Genomic DNA, 23,042 nt, shown 5'->3' with positions numbered 1-23,042 from the left:
TTGAAAAAAAAACAAATTTAGATATTTTTATATGTAAATTTTACTCCAAGGAATCCTAACTTTCCAAATCCAAATTCAAAGAAAAAATCGAAAGTTTTTATGTAGAAATCATTTTGATAATTTGAATAATTGGTTGGAAAACATAGGAAAGTCAGTGTCATTCATAAGAACAAATAAAGGATACTAATGAAAACTATTTGAATGAATTGATAAATGAAAGTACTTCTTATAAGAAACATTCTTGAAGCCACCAACATGGAGTCAAGAAAAACCAAAATTACAATATGTGTTTTCAAAGTGCAAAGTTGAGGATGAGAAATTCAGTATTTATGTTTCCATGTCGAATAAATATATTTCTTCACCTCAAAGTAATGAAATTGATTTGGTTGATCGAATTAAGTTTAAAGTTTGTAACTGGATTTGTAATTCCACATTTCACTACATTCCACACTAATGTTCATAGATCCAAATAGCTTTCACTACTAGAAAAACAGTCTTTTACGACACACATTGCATGTCGTAAAACGCTCAAATGACATGCAAATGCGTGTCAAGGAAAACCCTGTCATAACGAGAGACAACACGCTTTTGTGCGTCGTCTATAGACAACGCACATTTACGACAAGCAATGTGTATCATTAAAACCGTTGTCAAGAAAGACCATGTCATAAATGAAGATGACACACATTTTTGCGTATCGTAATTTTAAATTTAAAAAAAAATACATTTATTGATTTACTAATTTTCAAATTAAATTTGCATTTCATGTATCATAATAGAAAATAAAATACCATATACAAAAAATACAATCCATTGCACAAAAGTTAATGTCATACAAATAATCATTCAAATAGTAGATAAATGTAATACATCAAATATGAAAGAGATAAAAGTCATCAACAAATAACAGTTGAATTACAAGAACTTGTCGCCTACCTTCACAACATCCGAGCTACTTTGCTTGACACTATGCACATCAACAAGACCTACAAATTAGAATAATGCAACCATTAGATTCACATAAACCAACAAATCCCAATATGTGAAAATAAGCAAAAAAATAATAATAATAAAATAAAAAATAACTTTAAGAATAGGGTAATGAGGTAAAATAAGAGGTTGAAAGTACCTGGCAACCAAATTTTAACATATTAGTTCCTGTACAATCACCCTTCAAAGAACCAAAAAATATGAGATAATTATGATAAGTATCATTTTAAATAAAAAAAAATTACAACTTAATATCACCGGTAATAGTGTCAGGCTGCAAAACATTAAAAAGGTGATTCTATAATCGATATATACATGACTTTATGGGAAGTACCATTAAAGAGATATTCATGGGAAATTTTAAGGGGTGAATGACATCTTCGCCCCTGCTGCTGCCACCAACACCACCTGGATATAGAAGATTTCAATTGAGTTATAAAAAAAAGTTCGGTACTTTATTCATGATATGTTGTACAAAAATCTGAAAAGAAAAAAATAAATAACCATTAAACTTATGTAGGACATTAGTACACATAGTGAAGGTAGTAAATATTCATACTTTATTCAATTTCTTGGCCAATTTAGGGATCCCACAGAGGTAAAGCCAACAACAATCATGTGGTAAAACTGTAAAAATGTAAAATTCATCATAATCCTAAACCATAAGTTATAAAGTAATCATCTTTTTTACTTTTTTCTAGAAAATTCTTCTTGCTATGCCAGAGAATGGAATTCGTTTGTTTCTAGACATTGGATTTGCTTACATAGCAGCACAAACTCCAGGAGAAGGATCAATTGGTAAATATTGACACTAAAACTCAACTTAACAAACTGTCAAACACAGAAAGAAAAAAAAATTGGAAATATCATGTTCATGTGATTATTCATTTGTATGCATAGGTGCTTATCTTGGAATCACAGGGAACCGAATTTCAAATCTAGTTGATGCACTTTATGTAGGTTTTGGGACACATTTTGTCCAATTTGGAAATCTAGGCCCACTTAAGGGGACTCTCTTGTCAACTACATTGTATATTTCTTACTTTTCCTTTGATTTCCATATCCTAATGACACATAAGCTATAGATATATCATGTATATGTATATATATTTGTGATTTGTATACAGTTCTGAGGATCCACATGATGAGATTAAAGCAATATTGGGGAAGTATAGTAGCAACCATGAGTCATAGTCCAAATTGAAGTCACTTTTGCCTCAAATAGTTTCAACATTTGGTGTAAATAAATCTGTTAAAGAAATTACTGAAGAGCTGGAAAAGTATCATCGGAATACTGATGCATCAAGTAAGAATACAAGGCATTGAAGTTGTTTCCTTTTGACTTACTAGGCTTAATAGGGGGCAAATTCGTAAAAAGAAACACCCTATTGTGTGCAGTTTCACAATGGGAAAAAGATGCTCTTGTGTGGATTAAGAAAGGAGCTCCATTTTCTTTTTTCCTTACACAAATGTATTTCTCTAGAGTTGCATCTGCATGCAGAAACAGCCAACACGAATTATCCACAGTGAGTTTTAACTTTTAAACTTTTAATATATTTATTTATTTATTTATTCAGGCTTGAGATTTAATGAAATTTTGTTTGATATGATGATTTTTGTTGTGTATAGTTAAATGGTGTTATGAAAACCGAATATCACATTGCTTTAAGGTCTTCTGTAAGAAGTGATTTTGCTGAAGGGGTTAGGGTAGTATTGGTGGATAAGGATCAGGTTTGAAAAATTGCATGAATTTACTTTATCTGAGTACAATGCTATAATTGAATAGATTTTTCAAATTATAAGTAATAAAAAATTGGAAGTGTATGATATAATAATGTTGATATTCTTTTTTATATCTTTGAAATTTAATCAAATCCCAAGTGGAATCCTTCAAGTTTAGAAAAAGTTGGATACCACGACACATTTCAACAAGATCTTTTAATATTTCCTTAGCAGGAGCCTCCTTTGACCTAACGTACACAGATCCTACTGTACAAAGTAGATACCTGAATGAATGAAAGAAACCAGGAGTATAAAAAAGTGATAACCTTAACATATAACCAAATCACATCTCTTTTCCTTAGCAGATTTATTCCAACATCTCATAAGCAAAGGCCTTCATAGAAATGATTACTGATTCTATCATAGAACTTTTGTAACCAAAGAATAGTAGCAGGTTCTCTTTGCATTACTAGGAAATATTACTATCTGACTACCTAACATAGTACTAACAAGAGGTAAATGGGTAAGGGTTTCTAGTTTCCCACTTACAGTCTCGGCAATATGTTGCCTGCATGTTGCACAAGTTCATACAGCTCAATAAAATCGTATTAGAATCTTTCCTATTTCAGGGTCCAATCTTCTACCAACACATCTATGAATTATAATTTCATCAGGGACCTGTGTTTAAGGGATTAAATTATAACATATAAAGAATTAATAACAAGATATGTGTTAATATTATTATAACTTACATCTAGAACAATGAACACATCTGGTCTGATCTTCATCTTCTTAAGTGATTCTGCTTGGGGAAAACTGCATGGAAAACCATCTAAAAGTCATCCTTTTTGTTTTGTATCATCTTTTTAAATTCGCCCAATCAACATCTATAAAATCAGGTGTTTGTTTAACTAATTTGGAAAGAAAGTGAATGTGATTTAAGTTAGTGAAATGATATTATATACATTTGTGACAAGTTCATCTGGAACAAGGCGTCTTGAATTCATGTACTCTTTTGCTTGATTTCCAATCTCAAAACCTGCTGCTACTTCACTTCTAAGTAGATCTCTAGGTCTAAGTAGATCTCCAGTTGATATGTGAATCGTATAATGTTTAAAACCCTAACTCACCTGCATATTTCCTGTTAACAACACAAAAAGCACCAAACCCACAGTCGCTATCACAATCGCAAACATTAGGCGTAGGATAGCAAAACCATGGGTTCTTTTCCCTTACCCTTCCTCTTTTTCCCTTTTGTCAATGAATCATTCAATCTCGTATGTGGTATTTTTTAACTCGTATTCGGCATTTAGAGTTAAAAGTGCATCCCTTGTTGTAGAGCGATAACTATGGGTGTAAGTAAGTGAGCTACTTGTGAGCTACTCGGGATTGACTCGTTAAAAGCTCAACTCGAGATCGAATTAAACAAGCCTAAGCCGAGCTCGAGCCTAAACATGAGGCTCATTTATTAAATGAGCTCGATTCGAGCTTCAATTAATGGGCCCGCGAGCCTATATATATATATAGACACACACACACACACATTTATATATATATATATATATATATATATATATATATATATATATATATATATATATGCTTGTTTAGGCTCGATTAGGCTTGCGAGCCCACTAAATTGTTCACGAGCTGAGATCGAGCTTCATTTGAAGGCTCAAATCGAGCTCGAGCTTCCTCAAAATTAAATGAGTTGAGCTCGAGCATGGTCAGGCTTGGGCTCGGCTCGACTCGTTTACACCCATAGCGATAACGATGGGAGATGGATGAATAAACCGATGTAGAAGGGGCCTCTCTGTGTCGATCTCTTTCAGAGGAAGGTCTAGAGAAGAGTATGGATGGCGGCGGAAGAGAAAAGCAACATCGGTTAAGAACGAAGATTGAAGTGGCAGGGGTGAGCGTCAGCACAGACAGTGGAGGAAGTAGATCGATGGAGTTAGGGTATACCAGAGGTGGACCGGGACTGAGAACACTCAATCGTAGGCAAGATCAACAATTTGACAAAGATCTCTTGAACAAGGACATACATCGTCGATTATGTGTGTGGGGAGAAAGAAAGACGCATCGAAAAAAGCTTAGGGCGAAGAGGGAAGTGAAAAAAGCGGGCATTTCTAATTTTTGGGCTTTTCTTTTCCCGTTTGTTACTAAAGAGCACGTTTCATTAAAAATTATAAAACGACATGTTTAGATGACACACATTTTATAAAAAGCTCCCTCCATGTTTTTTTGGACACTAATTTTAAGGCACGCAAAAATGCGCGTCCTAAATCCTTAAAATTTATAGAGAGATGACATTATTTTAGGTCACAGACTTTTGCGTATCGTAAATCAATGTGTATCATAAATTGTGCGTCATAAAAAACTGTTTTTCTAGTAGTGCTTGGGTACCTAAATCTCTCTAAATGATTACATGTGCCATGTGACATGCAATATGATGAAAATTGGTACATTGATAGTGATTGCTCACGTCACATGACTGGAAGGAAGGAGTGTTTAAGAGATTTCAGAAAAACTTACAAATGTTGGTGTTGTGAAGTTTGGAAATAATAATAAGTATACAATCAAAGGATATGGAAAAATTACAAATGAGAATTTTACAATTAATTGAGTTCCTATATTGAAGGATTAAAACACAATCTCATTAGTGTTTCTGAACTAGTTGTAGGAACTGAAAATCAGGTGTTGTTTGATGAAGAAGGGAGTGATATCTCTAACAAACTGTCTAAGGAAGTATTGTTTAAGTCAAATAGAGAAGGCAACATGTTTACTCTTGATATGAAACCAATAGTAGGGTTACCATCATTATGTTTGCTATCTATCTAAGGCATCATCTGATCTCAGTTGGCTTTGGTATCGAAGACTTTCACATATGAATTTCAAGAATTTAAATAAGCTTGTTTTAAATGATCTGGTTCGTGGTTTACCTATTCTTAAATTTGACAATGATTCTCTTTGTGCAACTTGTAAACAAGGAAATCAACATTGACAAGGACATCCATTTATCATCGAATCAAAATTTGTTGAACCACATGAACTTATCCATATCGATTTATATGGTCCTTCGAAAATTGAGTTAATTGCTGGGGAAAAGTACATTTTGGTGATTGTAGATTATTTCTCATGTTTTACTTGGGTTCATTTTCTAGACGAAAATCCGAAAATGCTCAAGTAATGATTAACTTCATAAAAGCCATTGAAGTGTTGAGTTTGAAGAAGAAAGGTAGTAGAATTAGGAGTTAATGGAGAAAAATTTAGGAATCATGTTCTCGAATCATACTTGATGAATCATGACATTTCTCATAATCTTTCTTCTCCATATACATCTCAACAAAATGAAGTGGTTAAAAGAAGAAACTGATCCTTGTATGAGGCAGCAAGAACAATGCTAACATATGCAAATTTTCCTCAATATTTATCGGATGAAGCAATTTCAACAACTTGTTTCACTCAAAATCAATCTTTTATTCACCGCAGATTCAATATCACTCCATATGAAATCATTAACAAAAGGAAACCTAATGTTAAAGTTTTTCATGTTTTTGGTTGTAGGTGTTTCATCATGAACTTAAAAGATAATCTTTCGAAGTTTCAATCTAAAGCTGATTAAGGAATATTTCTTGGATATTCACAAAGCTGATTAAGGAATATTAAGCACACTACGACGGCCTGCGAAGCTTCACAAAGGTTCGCAAATGAACAATAACCTTTCTTATGTCGTCATATTCAATTTGATTTCGGAAAAGATTCAACCTCCATCATTACAAGCCCTTGTAAAATACGATTAAATGTAACTTCAGGTAAGACTTTTGTGAAGATATCAATTAACTAATCCACTGATATAACGAAGTGAACTTCCACTTTTGCTTCCTCCATATGATCTTTTTTTTTAAATCATATCGTAGTGCGATATGCTTAGTCTGTGAGTGTTGTATTGGCTTATGACATATTCTGAATTCACTTCATGAATCACAGTACAAAGGAATATTCTTCATATCAATCCCATAATATCACAATTGACTTTGAATCCAAATAATTTATCACATGCAAGATGCATCAATATATATTTAGTTTCAACGGTGGATAATGAAACACATAATTTTTTCTTCGATTGCCAACTTACGAGCATCTCATCTAAGAATTGACATCCTCCTGATATACTCTTACAATCAAGTCCACAACGTGCTCAATCTGTATCGAACTATGTTTGCACGAAGAACCCTATATTAGATGGATACCATAAACCAAGATATGTTGTTCTCCTATGACATTTGAAAATATTCTTCATAACAGTCATGTGAGGTTCTCATCACGTACGAGAAATTGACGTATGAGAAATACCCCAATAAGCCAAACCACACCTGCCGTAAAACCCGTGAGTCTCTCGATTTCCTGATCGAATGCAGTCACCCTGACAACATCAATTGAAATATGAGCTTAAAAGCTTTGATCTTCTTATAAGGTGATATGTTCCTCTAGCGTGTTCCTATCATATCATATTTTTTGATATTGCCATATTTATACTTATTTTTAGGCAATATTTAAGTACATTTTTATTAAAAAAGTCGGTAATTTGTTTAGAATAATGGTACTTATGAGCTTAAATGTTGTTTACAGCAAAAAAAAAGAAGACATTTTGAAGAAAAAGGGGACTGGAAATGTTAAAGAAAGAAACTTTGGGAATTAGAATAGTAAGAGTGAAGTAAATCTGGAAAAAGGTTATTCACGACGTGAGAATTGACGGATTCACGACGTGAATAAATGGTTCTAGAAGATATGTACGCGGGTGAAGAAATCCTTGACGGGCACGGTTATCTACTACTCACGACGTGAATTTATTATTATTCACGACGTGAATTGATGGATAACAACAATTATATAGATCCTTGACCTTTACGAATAGGGGGACTTTTGGCAGAAGAAAAAGAGTTACAGGAGACGTTTCAGAGGAAAAAAAAAGGTCCTGGAAGAGGGATTTCAACACCAAAAGAAGTAAAGTTTTATATTTTAGTTGATTATGAACATGTCTTTCATTAGTTTTAGCTGTGTTAGTTTAATTACTATGATGAGCAGCTAAATCTAGCTACTTTTGCTTAGCTAGATGAAGCTTTGAACTTATGAATAGTTATATGTTTATGGATTAATTTGAGTTGGTAAGAATTGTTTGTGTTTGATTTGTATAACCTAGCATGTTATTATTTGTTTATCTAATTGCTAGATTGCATGTTCTGTGTAGCTTAGTGACCATGAAACTGCATGAACTTGTTTACCTAATAATTTAGTGAACATTAAATTGTTAGAGCTAGGATTGACCAATCTTAGTTAGTAATTAGACTGAATAAATCTTAGCTGTGCTAGAGAACGTGAATTGTGACCATAATTACGTTTATACAACAAATCTTACATAGCATATCTACATTCATAATTAGTTCTGTGTTTAATTATGTGTGAACATACATGGTTTGACATGAATTAGTTACTTATTGGTAAGATAGAACTAAATTACTAATATAACTAAAACCCAACTTAATAACCCATAATCATTAGCTAGCCATAAGGAAGAAGTGGATTCAACTAAGCAAGAGTGTGTTTTTATTAAATTTGATTTAAGTTCATCTGATCTTGCAAAACCAGATAAAACCCCTTATTAAATTTGTTAATAAATTAGGTTAATTTAATAGTAAGTAGATTAATTAGTACACCGTTCCCTGTGATCGACACCCGACTTACCTAAGCTATACTGTAATCTGACTAGGTACACTGCCTATAAGTGCATAGTTAGTCTTAGTTTGTTAGGTTATAAATATTAAAATTAGTGGGTACTTTTGTGCACATCATTTTTCATATCACATTATCATTTTAACATAAAATTAAGACAAATAACGTTCATCTTGTCAGGCAAGAAAATACATTAAGTTTAATTCCCATCATAGGTTATAAGTGAATTACCATATTTGTAAGGGAAATTGATAATCTAACCCATCTAAAGGATTGTTTTAATTATAATAATGACCAACTTATTTTGAAAAATGATTGTAATCTCCAGATTATTGCATTCTATAGAAACAATATTCATTTTGAAGATTCGATTATGAAATCTGTCTCCATACATTCTAGACCAACAAAGTCAATTCTGGAGTACGATAATCAATGTCGTATATAGACGTGCCATTCTCAAGGTTCTAAAAAACTCGGTATAGCTCCAAGGCTTATACTTGATGCCACGCTTTAACAAAATGCGTATTAAGTCATATATGTACATAAAAATGAATAGTGTGTGTATATATATATATATATATATATATATATATATATATATATATATATATATATATATATATATATATAGAGAGAGAGAGAGAGAGAGAGAGAGTTATTAATTATATACAAAACTATCGCGTTAAATCATGCCTTACAAAAGACGTCACAAGCCACGACTCGTAAAAGCTGAAGCCTTGACATTGCCGCCAAATCATTGCCTAACATTATTTAGAAAACCTTGGAGATTCCGAAATAACGGACACGCATTCCGAAGACACATTACGGATCCCAAAAAACAACATTTTTCATCCCCTATATATAAATGGTATCCCATGTAGTTAGTTACTTACTTTGGATTATACGTAATTATATATTATAATTGCTTCAAGATGAGTTTCTTAGAGCGTGAGCATGAAGAAAACTTTACCAACCTGTCTTTTTACTTACACAACATTCAACAAACGTACCCTCATAGTTATAGTAATTCTGGAGTGTCATTCTGGAATTGATCTTTGTATTTTGGACTTCGTTCTACGTATTCCGGAGTGATACTTTCATTCTAGAATCATTTGTAATGGCTAATGTACACTTATTTCTTCACTAAAGAATGGTGTTAATCAAATTTCAAAGTATTTATATGGTTCTTATATTTCTAAAACTAAAAAAGAAATCAATAATTAGATATTCCAGACATGATCAACACAGTCAGGAATGCATACAATTCTTTGTAAAGTAAAATGCAAGTAAATTAAAGAGTAGAACTCACAACATATGTTGAATCCTTGGTAGATAAACTTAAAAAACTCTGTCTGAAATGCCCGTAGCAATAGCTTGGGAATTTCACTTTTCGGAATGCTTATTCCGGTTGGTTGTTTGAGTGTGGACCCCATATATATATATATATATATATATATATATATATATATATATATATATATATATATATATATATATATATAACATTGAACTATAATAGTGAGTTTGACCTGTTTTACTCTGGGCAGGAATTACTATTCCGGACAGAACGGTTAGTTTTCAAAGTTTTTTTTTTGGGTATTTTTATTAATAATAAACTAAAATGTGGTTAAATTACTCAATTTCCCTATTTGTAATGTATTCTACTTGTTTTCAACTTTAAAATGAATGTAATCCACCTCTACGAATGATTAAACAATATCCAGAAAATCAGTATATGTTGCCAAATGATGGTTCAAACGATTTTATATAAATTAGTTTTGGCGAATTTAATGCATTTCACGAATAACTGGTGTAATAACTTTTGTCTAGAAAAAACTATTTTGTGAATTCCTGAGATTGTTTCGCAAATTAAGTTAACATTTTGTAATATCCTTCTTAATAAATGAAGGTTTTTTTTTTGACACTTGTCAAGTTCTCATGACTTTTGACATTTATCATTGGTAATTTTAAAATAAATATTATCCACTTGTCAATTTTTTATTTGTTTTAATTTTTAATTAAAATCATATACTTATATATATGTAAAGTATTAAATATCATATATATGATATTAAATTGTATTTATATATGATATTAAATTGTAATAAATATGTTTCTTTATTTCTTATTTTAAAGTTGTACACTAAAAAATATTTCTTTTTTATACTTTAGTTTAATCATTTTTTAAATCAACCCGTATAATATACGGGTTTCACACCTAGTACTTTATAAACTTAAACATTTTGTATTGTATTCCATTTCTTTTATTATTATAGTGAATACCTCAATTTTAAAATTTTAGAAGAATTAATTAATTATAATTAGATAATATTTACATTACAGATAAAACTAAACATTCTGTATGCATATAATACAAAGATTCTTATGAAGTCAATGGCTGATAACCTTTGCTTAAAGCCTTAAACCATGATACTTCTAAAATGAGAAACAAGACATAATTAGAATCCATAGTGGGCTCTCACATTTTCGTTTCTTTTAATCAATTTCCCTAAAATGAATATAGGAATTCCACAAATATATGGTTATGGTATTAAGACAATCTAACAGACGTATATGTAAGATTTACATGGTGCAAATGTAGGCTTTCCTTAAAACATCAGCTTATTACACACATGAAGATGACAACACCAATATAATCCAACATTAAACATGGATTCCCCATTTAAGGGCAAGCAAAAGGATGAAATTCTTTTTACCATTTCCGGCATTCAAGATTATGTATTTATAGCATCTCTAGCACACATTGTGATGATTTCACATCCTCTGTTGTAAGGATTTGCAACCCCATTTCCATTCCCTTTACAGTTGTAATATGAAGCACCAGGTGTACCACAAGGTATAACATCCCTCCTCAATGTCTCGTAACTTATATACCTCCTCCCCATCAGCAACAGCCTCCTACTGGCCTCAGACTCCATCATCATCTCATCTTCTGCTATTGTATCAAGATCATCCTTTATCACTGAATCAGGGTTTAAACTTGAAACCCGAGATGCGATTTTGATCAACAAGATTGATGAAAAAAGTACAAAAAAGAGGACTTTCATTTGGGATTCTTGAGCATTTGGTTTGGAAAGAAATCGTATTATATGTAATTGGAGGGGTCCTTGATGGTGGTGCCGTGGTGCAATAAATGAGGGGGTGATAATTGAGTGAAGGTTATGACCTCTCACCAACTCATGTGTCCCACATCATTCCATCATAAAAACCTACAATTATTAAGATCTTAGTAATCTTATTTGACAAATTTCAAAAAATACCAAAATATTAACCTTCCTGTTAAAAAAAAAAAATACAAAAAGTAGCATTTTCAAAACTAACCATCTAGTCCCCAGAGGGGCTTCCTCGGACTTGCATGTCCTTTGAAAACATGTTACACACTTGAATATTATTGTTTTTTCTAGTAATTTAGCTTTAGTATGCAATACGTTAGATGTGTCGGCAAAACCCTCTATGTGGATTAGGGGTACGTTCTTCAAACTAAGCGGTATAAATTTCGATAAATCATATTTTGTTTTAGTTTTTCCTCGATTAATGTCTTCTTATACTGGATAATTATAAGTATCTTTGGAAAATCAGTATCTTATATTAACAAATTTTATGTTTTCCTAGGTTATTTTGTCTTTGAGAAGTTAACAATTGTACAAATATATAGGTGACGGGACGCGACGAGACATAGTTGACGATGAAAGCTTACTTGCATTTCGATAGCTCCATGTTTGGAATTCCCGTTATAAATTTTTATTTATAGATAGGATAGATGGAAATGTAAACCTACAATTTTTACTTATTTCTTGGTTTTTTAAGTTTTCATGATGAAAGTTCAATGGAGACTGATATTTCATATGAAAAATTATTAAACAAGAGATAAATATTTATTGTATATTTTTGTTGTCTGTAAAATGAATTATGTAATAAAAATCAATGTGCACATTTTGTATATATATATATATATATATATATATATATATATATATATATATATATATATATATATATATATATAACCAATGTTTAAATCCTGTATACAAATTCTAAATAAAAATGTTTAAAAAAAAAAAAAAAAAAGAACCTAAATTATAGTTTTCCTCTCCTCCACCACCTCGACCACAACTACCACCGCAACCTCCGCCACCGTTGCCATGACAACATCCTCCGCCACCACCACTACCACCGCCACGACTACACACCATCACCACCGCAACCACTACCTCCCCATCATGTATGCCACCGCCGACACCACCACCCCTACCTCTGCAACCGCAACCGCCGACACCACTACGACCATTGTCACCACCACCGTTATTCCTACCACCGCCACTGTCACCGACCACCATATTCAAATATAAATAATCACATGTTAACAAGCACATATTTATTCATATTACACTTATATATATATATATATATATATATATATATATATATATATATATATATATATATATATATATATATATATATATATATATATATATATATATATTCAAGTATATACTTATTCATATATGAATACGTATTCGTATATGAATATGTATATATACTTATTTATATAAGAACATGTATTCATATACGAATAAAATCTATTCCGTCCTCCCGGTATGCATAGTGCTTAAGCGGCATATTCAAACCGTATTTATGCTTTTTTTAGATATGGAAAAACTAAATAACCCAAATTGTAGGATCTCAATTTTATTATAGTGATGCGACCTGGTTCTCCAGCGATGTTCTTCAGTGGTTCTAGGCACTCCGGTGAATCTGCAAGGTCACAACAGGCAGAAGCCGCCAGCCGTTCTCCGGGAGGAGGTCTGGGGAAAATGCTCTGACGATCAAGTTAGTAGGTAGACTTGGATTATATGGAGTGAAGTGTGTCACAACTAGCATTTTATCTAGGAAATTCTATTATTGTGTAACCATCTAACTATTGTAAATCATATACTCTAAGTAAATCTCACTCAATGCTTATTTAGATTCATCAATTATATTCATCAAAGAGTCTGAAAACCCTAAGAATCCCGGTTTGAGTCCATATTGGACTAGGAGTTCCTTATTGGGCCTAATGAACCAATATGCAATTCAACTTTAAAGGACTTAGAAGCCCTAATTGGATCCTAATTGGACTTAAATCATAAATCCAAAACATTTTGGACCATTTGGGTCTAGAATGATTAATTCTAACCCTAATGGGCCTAATTGGGCCATAACTAATCCAATTAACATTAGTAAGCCATAAGCCCATTCTTTTACTCTAATTGGGTCGTGAATGCTTCCAAGGACCCAATGGGCCGAATTTTTTTTATGTTTAGGATCCAAATATCCAAGCTAAAGTTAATGGGCTCAAACTACTCCATCTTTTCTTCTTAGCCCAAATTCTCGACTCATATATAAATAAATAAAAAAGAGAATTAAGGGAATGTTGACTTTGGAGGTGTCACCTCCATTTTGTTTATCATACATCCATGCGAGGACCACCATGCAACCAAGCTAGTCACCTCACCCTCTCTCTCCCCTCTCCCCTCTCCTCTTCTACTCTCGGCCGAAGACAACACACACACACACATTACACCAAATTTTCTCTATTACTCTCAAGAATCATTCACCCTCTTCTTCCAAAAATCTCAAAACTTTGCTTGGGTTCCAAGAGGATTTTCACAAGATAATAGTCATTTCTTGGTAAGTCTTTACACATCCAAGTTTTATAACTCCATTTGCATGCTAGATCACTCTTTTAAGCAAAGTTTTTGATGATCATACTCCTAGAAATCTTCTTAAGATCGAGATCTACTCAAGGGAGTTTGCTAGGGCCGAAAATCACTTCATCTCTTTCTATTCTTCTTTAAAAGTTGAGTTCATACCCCATTGTTTTTGGTTTTCATATGACTTTTGGGGGAGAATACAAGTAAAATGTGTAGATCTATGTGTTATATGCATGTTTTGTGTGAATTCATAGCTTATTTGGTAATAATGGGTTAGATCTTAGCAAATCTATAAATTTAAGTATTATCTAGCAAAGATCTATAAACTATGACATTATATACATCACATTACCAAGCCAAAAATGATTACATGTTTAAGATACCAAAGATTCAACAAAAAAACTTTGTTAAGGGTCAAAATTGTCAAGAAAACAAAAGAGAAGGGCAAAAAGTGACATTTATGTTTTTATAATGTAACGACCCAAATTTTCAAATAAATTTAAACTTTTCAAAAGCAACCCAATTCATTAAGTTATTACAAAAAGGTTTTCAATACATTTATTATCAGAGTATTTCCAGGTCCATTTCATAAAACATAAACACGAGGAGCGGTACGATCACGCCTTTGCCTTGCCACAGTCTCCTGAAGAACCTGAAATACATTAAACCACAACTATAAGCCCGAAAGCTTAGTGAGATACCCCCAAAATACCAACCACATATACCATACACATAACATGCTATATCATAACGAATCACAGAACAACCATGCATATCGGGTCTACTGTGGTACTGGTCCGCCTTGTCGGGCCTTCAATCCACCTGGTCCACCCTCCGAGTCCATTCATGTTTCTCGAGTCTGCAGTGTGGTTGGTCCGCCCACACCGGGCCTTCAACTCACCTGGTCCACTCTCCGAGTCCAATCATGTCCCTCGAGTCTGCAGTGTGGTTGGTCCGCCCGCACCGGGCCTTCAACTCACCTGGTCCACCCTCTGAGTCTACAGTATGACTGGTCCGCCCGCATCGGGCCTTCAGTCGTCCTGGTCCACTCTCCGAGCCTCGACACGTCTAGTCCGCCCTCGTGGGGCCTACAGCCTATCCGGACCACTCACTGGGCCTTCGGAATAACCGGTCCGCCCTGGGTATCTTGGCCTACAGCATGAAGCAGGACCCACCTCAACCCAAATCCTGTCCAAACAACCATGTGCACATAAACATACAATCACATAACAATTCATATTCAGGCAAAACGATCTAGCAGATCACATAACACAACATACTCTAACAGGATACCAACCTAACCAGTCAGTAGCATAGCCTCACCCTACATACCAGGATACCGACCTTAACCAGGTCTCTAACGAATACCATCCTAACTACCGGGATGCAAACATATCAAAGCAATAACATAACAACAGATACCCGGATCTCAATCCGATAAAAGGGCCGACCTTGGTGCCTTAGACCCTGTTGATATAGTGAGGATAACTCACCTCGAAACTGCCGGCTGAAAGGATAAGATCCCGCTGCTCCAAACTCCGACACAAACTCCTCCTTTGAACACCAAAACACTCAACTCAATAAATACCCTTAATTACCAAAATACCCCTCGAAGACAACTGGTCAACCCTTGGACAAGGTCAAAGTCAACCCCTGACTGACTTTACTCGCCGAGTCCCCAAGCTCAGAACTTCCCTTAATCCGCGACCTAACTCGCCGAGTCACCCCGAGACTCGCCGAGTCCAACAACTCTGAGTCCACTCGCACCCAACTCACCGAGTCATCCCTTGACTCACCGATTCTCGACTCAACCAGAAAATATTAGGACTCTTTGACAAGACTCGTCGAGTCCAAGAACAGACTCGCCGAGTCTAAGGCTATCTTCAACCTACTCGCCGAGTTGTTCATCCAACTTGTCGAGTTCCAGCTCATCTTCAAGCAACTCGTCGAGTCTACCCATGTGACTCGTCGAGTACCACCGGTGTGAATCCATACAGAAGCATTCTAGGCCATGCAATTGATCCAAAACATAGATCTAGCCTCCTACAACCCATCCGTCACGTAAAGTGGCAAACTTTACATGAATCCAAGGAGATCTAGGCCTTATACACTTTAGGGCTAGGGTTTGGGACATGATGGCTTCACTAAGCACTCAAACATAGGGACTTTAATGCACTCTAGACCTTCCCCATTCCAGATCTGAGGTAGCAACCTCAGATCTAACCTCCAAACTCCAAAACATCCCAAGATAAGCTCCCCATAAACCCCAAAATGATGAATCCATAAGAGTAACAGCCCAAGAACGAGATATTACCTCAAAAGAACGCCCCAACTGCAATTAAACTCGAATCCAAGCAAAGCCCCTTGCTCCAAGCCTCCAAACTCCCAAGATTCCTTCAACAAATACCCTTCAAGCTCCCAAATGCACTTTGATCCACTCACACACGAATGCTAAGGGTTTTTGGACTTGAGGATGAGTAAAGAGGCTAGGGGAATGGATGTTAAGTTCTTTATATAGGGCTCAACCCCGAGAATTAGGGTTTTCTCCACACAGCACCTACTCGCCGAGTAGGCCACTTGACACGCGACCAAAGTCGCGACCCTACTCGCCGAGTCCATCCATGGACTCGCCGAGTTGCCCTTCAAGTTTACACTTTTAGCCCTTCAACTCTACTCTTGATATTCCGGGATGTTACAATTCTGCCCCACTTAAATTAGGCTTCATCCTCGAAGCCTGCAATAACTCGACTCTAGAAATCCTCTCGCATTACAACTCCTGGCGTTAACCCAACCAAGCTCCTCAAGGCACAACCATGGAAACCATAACCTCACTTTCTATTTGCTCACGGTGTCCTGACCACCGTCACAAGCCGGCCACCGAGTTTACCCTCTGATAACCACACATAACAACTGAGTACCACTAATGATGCAACACTGCTCCAAATCACAATCATTTCTCGACCCATATGAGCTATAAATAACTATGCACCACCCGATTCTCGATCCGAGTCCAACCCTATCCATTCCATGCTGATAGAAAGACACACTCTTCAGAGCAACTCCCATGAGTTCTCTTCTTGCAATCGCATGCACATGCTGAACTAGCTCTAGCACCCTCGGGTTAGGAAAACCCATCACACTGACGACCCTCAAAACATCCCTCAGGATGAACCACTGCTACACAATTCCTTCACCGAAATCAAGCTGGGAATCCAAAACTCCATACCTGCATCCCTTACGAGCCTCTTGACTTTACAACCTCGGAATTTCCTCCTGCGACCTCAGCAGACATCCCCACATGATGTCATCCCATACCGCCGCCGCACACGTGCTACTTAATGACTACAAGTGGACCACTCCGATCATAACCCTGCACTACTGCTTTCACTTCCATGAATTTGTACTCCCCTTCAGAATTACATTCCTCCCTCTTTCCTTACCAAGGAAAACCACTTGACCGCCTTGTCACCACGACAAGTGCCACAGTGCTCACCCAACGCTACACCACCCCTTTATAGCATAACCGCTATCCCATGCACCAAACATACTCTGAATCCACCCATGTAGACTCTCAAGTCCATGCACTACCTCCACTGATTTCGATCAATATCCGGGGCCAGACCTTGCAATGCTAACATATCGCGACATACTCAATCCATTACCTCGCACCCCTCTAACGACACATACAGAGTCTTCAGCATGACTGGACCGCCTTACTAGGCCTTCAGCCAAACTAGACCACTCTCATAACCTTCAGCAGACCTGGACCGCCCCCCAGGGCCTTCAGTTTAGTTGGACCGTTCACCGAGCCTTCGGCCTGACTGGTACGCCTATTGGCCTTCAATCTATCCGGACCGCTCAACTAGCAATCAACATTCCGAGTTACCTCTCCGGGAAATCCTCCCATGCATACTATTCTAGACCTCCTAGGGGGTTCCGAACTCTATCTCCAACATACATACTCGATCCCGGCCTGATCCCAGGCCCTGCACAACCAAGCTCTTGGTATGTATCCCGCCCCGCACGCCTGCCATTTACTCATACCAACCAATGCCCTTGGCTGACCGAGACACTACTGAATCCCATGCAGGTAAAAAACCTTTCATACTCGTCGATCCTCTGGAGAATTCTCCAATTCTCCCCCACTTAAGGCACTGACTATCAACCACTGGTCGCTATCACCGACCTCCCAAAATAACCTTGCACAAAACCCAACACTTACTCGCAGACTGATTTTCACTAGCACTAGCAACCTTCACAAAACACATTTCCACACCGATCATCCCGCTCGAAAGGAACCCAATCTTCAATTATTCACTCCTCAGACTGCAGATGCTACCCGACATTCAAACCAACGCCGCATCCACTAATAATCCTCACAAAAGATAACTAGCGAAAACCCGAAACACTAACCCATAACCATGCCAAACCCTCAAGGAATAACAGATACCAAAACGAAAATCACCCAACGAGACTAGCAGATAAACGATACTCCAGAATAATCATAAATAATCAAGACAACAAGAGAGAAACATACTCGCAGCTGCATCTAGCACTGCTCTAACCTCCTCTGCTGCAAGCTGAAAAGCACGACCCTAAGCCCTTGGGGGCTCCGCTCCACCCTGACCTCCACCTGTGATCCTCAACGTGGCCGGTGCTGGAGCCTGCACCGGTCCTGCAGCAAGCTGTGGAAAGTTGACCCTCAAGCGCCCAACCTGATGACAATGATAACATATCCTCAAATCCAAAACCGGCACTGATTGCCAACAATCCCTCGCATAGTGCCCCTACATTCCGCACTTGCGGCATGTACCACCGGACTGACAAACTCCGGCGTGACCCCTCCCACACTTTCCACAAACGTGGCTGCCCTGATCTCCCATCCTGGAATCAACGGTCTTAGACCGTTTCGTCGCCAGCTGCGACTGAACCGGAGCTTGCCTCAGCTCACGCAACTACAACTCAATCTTTAACTCACGGCGCCTAGCGTCCTCTTGCAACTCCAACAAGGTCTCGCACCTCTGCGTGGACACAAACTGTCTGATGTCTCTTTTTAGCATACTCAGATATCGGGACATCTGAGCCTGCTCCGAAGCGAACTCAGGGCAAAACATCGCCCTCTCAGTAAACATCCTGGTGATTTCCGTCACCGACTCCGAATCCTGCTTCAGCTCAAGGAACTCCTGAGCCAATCTCTCCCTCTCGACCTGTGGAACATAACGAGTGTTGAACATCTCTCTGAACCGATCCCATGAAATCGCAGCCCTCTGCGCATCCGAGTATGACCCCATGGTCAATCTCCACCAATCCTTTTCCCCGAGCCTTAACATGTTCAGAGCGCACCTCACCCTCTGATCAGCAGGGCATGAACACATGAAGAAGCACCCCTCCACGTCTGATAACCATCTCATAGCAACGATCGGATCCTGAACTCCATCAAATGTAGGAGGCTTCGTATTATCGAAGTCCCGATACTGAAAACCTCTACTCACTCCTCCCCATGCCGCTGCTACAGCCGCTGTAGCTACCGCAACAACCGTCTCCGTGAGAGCCGCATAACGCTCATCAAAATACTCCACCATGGCTGTCTTGATCGACCCAAACAGTTTCGACAGCTCGGCTTAGAACAATGCAACAACCTCATCATGCAGGATCTCACAAATCCTCGCATCCAACTCGCGCGTACTCATCTGACCGATAACCTCAGGCGGAACTGACCCGTCCGCAACTCCCTTTCCTACTCCCGATCCTGACTCGGATCCACTCCCAGCATGCCTTGAAATCTCCATACTTAAATAAACCACAAAACCTCAGACACTTCCCACTATCCCGGGAACCAACTCTTAACCCAACCGTAGAGGTCATGGTTTCCCTGATACGCGTATGGGTCCTGTGCTTTCAGTAGTACGGGCCCATACTACCTTCCATACCTACCCATATTTGTATGAAGTACTTCCACAACACCCTAGCGAAAACATACATAACAATGCTCTATCCTCACAACTAGAGGAACACTAGAAATCTCTCACAAGGAAACCCTAGGCTAGCAGGCAACAAAAATCAGGCAACACATCAAGAAATCCTGAAGATCCCTAGCCTAACTCTAGCATGCTGTTCTATCAAAGCTCAATAAACCAATATCATGTATGGTATTTTGGGGTTACTTACTGGCTCCAGCTGATCGTACCTCCGCGTCCTCCTTTACTTATTTTTGAAAACCATTTTAAATTCTCTTTTGAAAACCTTCCTTGATTTGAGACTGGAGTCACACGAGTGTTCCTCCAATTCACTCAAACCAAGGCTCTGATACCAACTTGTAACGACCCAAATTTTCAAATAAATTTAAACTTTTCAAAAGCAACCCAATTCATTAAGTTATTACAAAAAGGTTTTCAATACATTTATTATCAGAGTATTTCCAGGTCCATTTCATAAAACATAAACACGAGGAGCGGTACGATCACGCCTTTGCCTTGCCACAGTCTCCTGAAGAACCTGAAATACATTAAACCACAACTATAAGCCCGAAAGCTTAGTGAGATACCCCCAAAATACCAACCACATATACCATACACATAACATGCTATATCATAACGAATCACAGAACAACCATGCATATCGGGTCTACTGTGGTACTGGTCCGCCTTGTCGGGCCTTCAGTCCACCTGGTCCACCCTCCGAGTCCATTCATGTTTCTCGAGTCTGCAGTGTGGTTGGTCCGCCCACACCGGGCCTTCAACTCACCTGGTCCACTCTCCGAGTCCAATCATGTCCCTCGAGTCTGCAGTGTGGTTGGTCCGCCCGCACCGGGCCTTCAACTCACCTGGTCCACCCTCTGAGTCTACAGTATGACTGGTCCGCCCGCATCGGGCCTTCAGTCGTCCTGGTCCACTCTCCGAGCCTCGACACGTCTAGTCCGCCCTCGTGGGGCCTACAGCCTATCCGGACCACTCACTGGGCCTTCGGAATAACCGGTCCGCCCTGGGTATCTTGGCCTACAGCATGAAGCAGGACCCACCTCAACCCAAATCCTGTCCAAACAACCATGTGCACATAAACATACAATCACATAACAATTCATATTCAGGCAAAAATTTCTAGCAGATCACATAACACAACATACTCTAACAGGATACCAACCTAACCGGTCAGTAGCATAGCCTCACCCTACATACCAGGATACCGACCTTAACCAGGTCTCTAACGAATACCATCCTAACTACCGGGATGCAAACATATCAAAGCAATAACATAACAACAGATACCCGGATCTCAATCCGATAAAAGGGCCGACCTTGGTGCCTTAGACCCTGTTGATATAGTGAGGATAACTCACCTCGAAACTGCCGGCTGAAAGGATAATATCCCGCTGCTCCAAACTCCGACACAAACTCCTCCTTTGAACACCAAAACACTCAACTCAATAAATACCCTTAATTACCAAAATACCCCTCGAAGACAACTGGTCAACCCTTGGACAAGGTCAAAGTCAACCCCTGACTGACTTTACTCGCCGAGTCCCCAAGCTCAGAACTTCCCTTAATCCGCGACCTAACTCGCCGAGTCACCCCGAGACTCGCCGAGTCCAACAACTCTGAGTCCACTCGCACCCAACTCACCGAGTCATCCCTTGACTCACCGATTCTCGACTCAACCAGAAAATATTAGGACTCTTTGACAAGACTCGTCGAGTCCAAGAACAGACTCGCCGAGTCTAAGGCTATCTTCAACCTACTCGCCGAGTTGTTCATCCAACTTGTCGAGTTCCAGCTCATCTTCAAGCAACTCGTCGAGTCTACCCATGTGACTCGTCGAGTACCACCGGTGTGAATCCATACAGAAGCATTCTAGGCCATGCAATTGATCCAAAACATAGATCTAGCCTCCTACAACCCATCCGTCACGTAAAGTGGCAAACTTTACATGAATCCAAGGAGATCTAGGCCTTATACACTTTAGGGCTAGGGTTTGGGACATGATGGCTTCACTAAGCACTCAAACATAGGGACTTTAATGCACTCTAGACCTTCCCCATTCCAGATCTGAGGTAGCAACCTCAGATCTAACCTCCAAACTCCAAAACATCCCAAGATAAGCTCCCCATAAACCCCAAAATGATGAATCCATAAGAGTAACAGCCCAAGAACGAGATATTACCTCAAAAGAACGCCCCAACTGCAATTAAACTCGAATCCAAGCAAAGCCCCTTGCTCCAAGCCTCCAAACTCCCAAGATTCCTTCAACAAATACCCTTCAAGCTCCCAAATGCACTTTGATCCACTCACACACGAATGCTAAGGGTTTTTGGACTTGAGGATGAGTAAAGAGGCTAGGGGAATGGATGTTAAGTTCTTTATATAGGGCTCAACCCCGAGAATTAGGGTTTTCTCCACACAGCACCTACTCGCCGAGTAGGCCACTTGACACGCGACCAAAGTCGCGACCCTACTCGCCGAGTCCATCCATGGACTCGCCGAGTTGCCCTTCAAGTTTACACTTTTAGCCCTTCAACTCTACTCTTGATATTCCGGGATGTTACAATTCTGCCCCACTTAAATTAGGCTTCATCCTCGAAGCCTGCAATAACTCGACTCTAGAAATCCTCTCGCATTACAACTCCTGGCGTTAACCCAACCAAGCTCCTCAAGGCACAACCATGGAAACCATAACCTCACTTTCTATTTGCTCACGGTGTCCTGACCACCGTCACAAGCCGGCCACCGAGTTTACCCTCTGATAACCACACATAACAACTGAGTACCACTAATGATGCAACACTGCTCCAAATCACAATCATTTCTCGACCCATATGAGCTATAAATAACTATGCACCACCCGATTCTCGATCCGAGTCCAACCCTATCCATTCCATGCTGATAG

General features: G+C 38.1%; 2 pseudogenes; one reads left to right on the top strand and one right to left on the bottom strand.

The window, feature by feature from the left end:
• Positions 1-1,101: 1,101 nt before the first annotated feature.
• On the top strand, positions 1,102-4,918 carry LOC145002701 (3-hydroxyisobutyryl-CoA hydrolase-like protein 3, mitochondrial; annotated as a pseudogene).
• A 6,262-nt stretch (positions 4,919-11,180) lies between these two features.
• On the bottom strand, positions 11,181-11,513 carry LOC145002700 (protein RALF-like 24 pseudogene; annotated as a pseudogene).
• Between the last annotated feature and the right edge of the window lie 11,529 nt (positions 11,514-23,042).

The sequence above is a fragment of the Lactuca saligna genome, chromosome 6 (genome assembly GCF_052625555.1).
Source record: "Lactuca saligna cultivar CGN05327 chromosome 6, ASM5262555v1, whole genome shotgun sequence".
NCBI classification, from domain to species: Eukaryota; Viridiplantae; Streptophyta; class Magnoliopsida; order Asterales; family Asteraceae; genus Lactuca; species Lactuca saligna.
Note: the sequence above shows the minus strand (reverse complement) of the source record. Positions and strands in the feature narration are given on the sequence as shown.